This window comes from Somniosus microcephalus, chromosome 4, assembly GCF_052327205.1.
Source record: "Somniosus microcephalus isolate GS21.2 chromosome 4, FLI_Smic_1.0, whole genome shotgun sequence".
Taxonomy (NCBI): domain Eukaryota; kingdom Metazoa; phylum Chordata; class Chondrichthyes; order Squaliformes; family Somniosidae; genus Somniosus; species Somniosus microcephalus.
Window position 1 is genome coordinate 113,612,077 of NC_140990.1, and position 6,864 is coordinate 113,618,940.

Genomic DNA, 6,864 nt, shown 5'->3' on the forward strand with positions numbered 1-6,864 from the left:
ACTTCTTTGTCACAAAGATTGAGACCATCCTTCAGCTGCCTTCGCCACTTCCCTCCCTTCCCCCAGCCACCGGGCAAAACTTCCTCATAGATTAACCCCCGCCCCAACATAGCCCTGATATGATTTATTTTTCTAGTTTCTCTCCTATTTCCCCTGATGCACTCTCCGAGCACATCTAGTCCACGAGACCCGCTCCTTCTCCCTTGACCCTATTCCTAACAAACTGCTGAACACCCAACTTCCCTACATGCCCCCGTGTTATCCAGTATTATTAACTGTTCTCTCTCCTCAGTACTGTCCACCTCTCCTTCAATTATGTCGTCATCATCGCTTTTTTCATTTTGACCCCTCTGTCCTTGCAAACTACCGCCTCATCTCAAACACCCTTTCTTCTCCAAAGAAGTTGAACATGCTGTCGCCACCCAACTCCATGCTCATCTTTCCCACAACTTCGTGTATGAATCCCTCCAATCAGGTTTTCATCCCGAAATGGCAGAGATCAAAGTCACAACTGATATCCATTGTGATTGCGACTGTGGTAAACTATCCCTCCACATTCGTTCTGCAGAACTTGACATGGTTAACGACACAATCCTCCACAATGCCTCTCCACCGTCGTCCAGCTGGGTGGGACTGCAATCGCTTGGTTCCATTCTTATCCATCCAATTATAGCTGCGAATATCCTGCAATATCCTCTCTTCCTGCTACCACGCCCTTTCCTCTGGAGTCCCTCAAGGGCCTATTTCTGATTTGTCAGACTGCTTGTCCGACATCCAGTAGTAGCTGAGTAGAAACTTCCTCCAATGAAATACCGGGAAGACCAAAGCCATTGTCTCCGGTCCTCGACACGCAATCCGTTGCTGAGCAATCAACTCATCCCTCCGCCTGGCAAAATTCTGAGGCGGACCAGACTATTCCAAACTTTGTGCCATATTTGACTCCGAGCTTAGATTCCGGCCAATGTCTGTTCCATCACCAAGACCATTACCTCCATCTCCATAACATCGCCCGACTCTGCCCCATGCCTCTGCATCTCTGCTGCTGAAACCCTCATCCATGCCTTTGTTACCTGAAGATTTGACTATTACAATGTACTGCAGGCGGGCCTGTATTCTTCCACCCTAAATAAACTTGAGCGCATCCAAAACTCTGCAGCCTATATCAAAAATCGCAATAAATCCCATCCACTGGGTTATTCAGTCCTGACCCAACACCAACAGGTGCCATCCAGTGGTTCATTCAGTCCTGAGTCAACACCCACACGTCCCATCCAGTGGTTCATTCAGTCCTGAGTCAACACCCACACATCCCATCCACTGGTTCATTCAGTCCTGACCCAACACCCACACGTCCCATCCACTGATCCATTCAGTCCTGACACAGCACCAACATGTCCGTCCACTGATTCATTCAGTCCTGACACAACACCAGCACGTCCCATCCACTGGTTCATGCAGTCCTGACCCAACACCCACACGTCCCTTCCACTGGTTCATTCAGTCCTGACCCAACAACCACACGTCCCATCCACTTGTTCATTTAGTCCCTGACCCAACACCCACACGTCCCATCCACTAGTTCATTCAGACCTGACCCTACACTCACATGCCCCATCCACGGGATCATTCAGTCCTGAACCAGCACCCACACGTCCCATCCACTGGTTCATTTAGTCCTGACCCAACACCTAAGCGTCCCATCCACTGTTTCATTCAGTCCTGACCCAACACCCACACGTCCCATCCATTGGTTCATTCAGTCCAGACCCAACACCCACACATCCCATCACTGGTTATTTCAGTCATGACCCTACACCCACACCTCCCATCCACTGATTCATTCAATCCGGACCCAACACCCACACTTCCCATCACTGGTTATTTCAGTCCTGACCCACCACTCACAAGTTCAATCCACTGGTTATTTCTGTCCTGACCCAGCACCCACACGTCCCATCCATTGGTTCATTCAGTGCTGACCCAATACCCTCACGTCCCATCCACTGGTTCATTCAGTCCTGACCCAACAACCACACGTTCCAGCCACCGGTTCCTTCAGTCCTGACCCAACACCCACACCTCCCATCCACTGGTTCCTTCAGTCCTGACCCAACACCCACACGTCCCATCCACTGGTTCATTCAGTCCTGATCCAACACACACACATCCCATCACTGGTTATTTCAGTCCTGTGTAAGAAATAGCTCTTAGATTCAAAGATGGGTTTTAATTCTTAGAACAGAGACTGACAACAAACAAGCGGAAAAAGATAGCATAAATGCCACCAAGGTCGAATATCAAGCATCAAAAGACAAATAGAAGTGATAAGGGAATGGTAACATGCAAGGAAACAGGGAGGATAGCACCTGCTAGATAACAAGGAGCCACGAAGCCATAAAATGCCCTTGAAGAAACTTGACAAAATATTCCTCAGAAAGATAAGAGGTAGGCCTTGTCAGTCATGCAGAAAGGGACGGCGAGGGTTGCCTTCGCGCTTCACAATTGGACAATAGGATGGGGGATCAAATGATTCACACCAGGTGATTACCAGCCCACCGAAATAACTATAAGTCTAGATGACCGAAAGAGGAAATCTGGCAGTCAGGGGCGAAGGCTTCCTCAAGGTGGCTATGGCCTACCACCTTGGTCAAGTTTAGCCGCTGAGGTGGCTGATGGCCTAACACCTCCAGCAGCTTGAGAGGTGACCCAATGGAAGTGACCACTGCAGCAGACTGCAGCAATCCACCCAATCCGAGACCACCATACTGCCTCCCCGTCCGTCCGGTTGTGTCATTCCGATTCGGGAATCGTAGATCACTCCTACTGTCATGGGTTGTATGTCTATTATACTCGGCTTAAACCATAAGTAATATCTGATTATACTTTAAAATTGCAGCTCTTTAATAGAAGCCTTGCAACTTCTAAAACCCTGTTGTTTTGTATCAGTCTTTACAGTAGAGGACACTAAGAATATCCCAACACTGGACAAACTGGGGGCTCTAGGGGGGGAGGAACTAAATATGATTAAAATCACAAAGGAAGTGGTACTTGGTAAATTAATGGGACTCAAGGCGGATAAATCCCCTGGACCTGATGGCTTGCATCCTAGGGTCTTGAGGGAAGTAGCGGTAGGGACTGTGGATGCATTGGTAATAATTTTCCAAAACTCACTGGACTCAGCAAAGGTCCCGGCAGATTGGAAAACTGCTAATGTAATACCCTTATTTAAAAAGGGTAGTAGGCAGAAGGCTGGAAACTATAGACCTGTTAGCCTAACATCTGTGGTTGGTAAAATGTTAGATTCCATTATTAAGGAGACAGTAACGGAACATTTGGATAAACATAATTTAACAGGACAAACTCAGCATGGTTTCATGAAGGGGAAGTCATGTTTGACAAATTTGCTGGAGTTTTTTGAGGAAGTAACATACAGGGTGGATAAAGGGGAACCAGTGGACGTAGTGTATTTAGACTTCCAAAAGGCATTTGACAAGGTGCCACACAAAAGATTATTGCTCAAGATAAAAAATCACGGGATTGGGGGTAATATTCTGGCATGGGTGGAGGATTGGCTCTCTAACAGATAGCAGAGAGTTGGGATAAATGGTTCGTTCTCAGATTGGCAACCCGTAACTAGTGGTGTTCCGCAGGGGTCAGTGCTGGGTCCCCAACTCTTTACAATCTATATTAACGATTTGGAGGAGGGGGCCGAGTGTAACATATCAAAGTTTGCAGATGATACAAAGATGGGACGGAAAGTAGTGAGTGAGGAGGACATAAAAAACCTGCAAAGGGACATAGACAGGCTAAGTAAGTGGGCAGAGATTTGGCAGATGGAATACAATACTGGAAAGTGTGAGGTTATGCACTTTGGCAGGAAAAATCATAGAGCAAGATATTATCTTAATGGCAAGAAACTGGAAAGTACTGTAGTACAAAGGGATCTGGGGGTCCTGGTGCACGAAACTCAAAAAGTTAGCAAGTGATTAAGAAGGCCAATGGAATGTTGGCTTTTATTGCTAGGGGGATGGAATATAAAAACAGGGAGGTATTGCTGCAGTTGTACAAGGTATTGGTGAGACCGCACCTGGAATACTGCATACAGTTTTGGTGTCCATACTTAAGAAAAGACATACTTGCTCTCGAGTCAGTACAAAGAAGGTTCACTCGGTTAATCCCGGGGATGAGGGGGTGGTCATATGAGGAGAGGTTGAGTAGATTGGGACTCTACTCATTGGAGTTCAGAAGAATGAGAGGCGATCTTATTGAAACATATAAGATTGTGAAGGGGCTTGATCGGGTGGATGATCCCAATGATGGGTGAAACTAGAACTAGGGGGCATAATCTTAAAATAAGGGGCTGCTCATTCAAAACTGAGATGAGGAGAAACTTCTTCACTCAGAGGGTGGTAGGTTTGTGGAATTTGCTGCCCCAAAAAGCTGTGGAAGCTACATCATTAAATAAATTTAAGACAGAAATAGATAGTTTCCTAGAAGTAAAGGGAATTAAGGGTTACGGGGAGCGGGCAGGAAATTGGACATGAGTCTAGGTTCGGAATGGTCATGGCCATGTGGGTAGTGGAGTGGGCCCAGGGGCTGTGTAGCCTTGTTCTGCTCCTACTGTGTTCTAATTCTGTGTTAGATTTCAGGAGATGGTTTTATTCCTGTTCCTGGCTGGGGTGGAGATCGCCTTTACAGAAGGTAAGTACTGTAGAAAATATAGGGACAGAGTGATCTCCTTGAAGAATTTCGATCGCCTAGATGGGTTGGAGAGGAATTTCCCAGATTTTCTTCTCCCAAATTGGCCATTGGGTCTTTATCTGGTTTTTCGTCTCTCCCGGGAGATCACATGGGTTCGGGTGGATGCAGAGTGATAGAAGATTTGAGGTTAGGATCAGATCAGCCATGATCTTATTGAATGGTGGAGCAGGCTCGAGGGGCCGATTGGCCTACTCCTGCTCCTATTTCTTATGTTCTTATGTTCTTATGTTGGGTAATCTGTGTGAGCCTGTGATCCTAAATCTTACACCTGACCCAAAACCCACACGTCCCATCCACCGGTTCCTTCAGCCCTGTCCCAGCACTCACACGTCCCATCCACTGGTGCATTCAGTCCTGACCCAACACCCACATGTCCCATCCACTGGTACATTCAATCCTCACCCAACACCCACACGTCCCATCAACTGATTCATTCAGTCCTGACTCAACACCCACACATCCCATCCACTGGATCATTCAGTCTTGTCCCAACATCCACATGTCCCATCACTGATTCATTAAGTCCTGACCCAACACCCACATGCCGCATCCCCTGCTACATTCAATCCTGAACAAAAACCCACACGTCCCATCCACTGGTTCATTCCACCACCGCTTTTCCAAACTGGCAATGGGAAGATGCTGCCACTCTGCTGCTGACTCCATCCTCTAATATCTTGCTTGCATATACTTTTTTATGTTTTCCAATTCAATATTCAATTATCCAACCGCTATCCTGCCTCCTCTAATAAATATACTGCCTATTACTGCTTTACAGTTAAAGGGCTTTGCTGCATTGCAACAGTGCCACACTTCAAAACGAATGCATTAGTTGTGATTAGGGAGAGCCAACATGAATTTGTAAATGGTAGGTGAGGTCTGACAAATCTAATTGAACTTTTTGAGGAAGTAACAGGGGAATGTCTATGGATGTAGTTTATATGGACTTTAAAAGGCATTCAATAAGGTTTCACAAAAGAGATTTTTGGCTAAAATTAAATCTCATGGAGCTGAAGTAAAATTATTGACCAGAATAGTGGATTGGTTAGGTGGTAGCAAACAGAGTGTAGGGATAATGGGTATGCACTCGAATTGGAAGGAATTGACCAGTGGTGTCCCACAAGCTTCTGTGTTGGGGCCTCAACTATTCATTCTATTTATTAATGACTTAGAATACACAATAGTTAGCCATATATCCGAGATTGCCGACGAGAGAACGATTGGTTGTACAGTAAATAGTGTAGACAGGAGCACAGCATTACAAAGAGACGTTGATAGATTACGTGATGGACAAAACTGTGTCACATGGATTTCAAAGCAGCTAGGTGTATTGGACTAAATACTATAGATAGCAATATTATTTAACTGGTGAAAGGTTAGAAACAGTGGGGAGCCAAAGGAATTTATGGGTCCATGTACACAGATCTCTAAAATGTTCGAGTTAGGTACACAAAGTAATAGAAAGGGCTAATGGAATATTATCCTTTATAACACGAGGTCTAGAATATAGAGGGGAGGACGTTTTGCTGCAGCTATACAAAGCCCTGGTTAGACCACATCTGGAGCACTGTGCACAGTTCTGGGCACCGCACCTAGAAAGGATATATTGACCTTGAAACGAGTGCAGTGCAGATTCAGCAGAATGTAACCAGGGCACCAAGGGTTAGATTATTAGGAGAGATTACACAAACTATGCTTGTATTCGTAGGTTACAGGTGATTTGCTTAAGGATTTTAGGATGTTGAAAGGAATTGACAGGGTAGTTATAGAAAAGGAAGCAGCTGGTGGGGGAGTCCAGGGATTAAAATCAGAGGCAGAGCATTCAGGAGAAAATTTGATAAACACTTCTTCATGCAAAGAGTGTTATAAGTGTGGAACTCCCACAAAATGGGAGCTCAATTACTCCTTTTACATCTGAAATCGATAGATGTTTGCTAGCCAAGGGTATAAAAGGGTGTGGAGGCAAGGTGGTTTATTGAAGTTAACATACAGATCAGACATGGTTTCATTGAATGGCGAACAGGCTGGAGGGGCTGAATGGTGCACTTCTTTTCTAATGTTCCTAAGCGCTTTGGGACGTCCTGTGGTCATGGGAGATGCTAT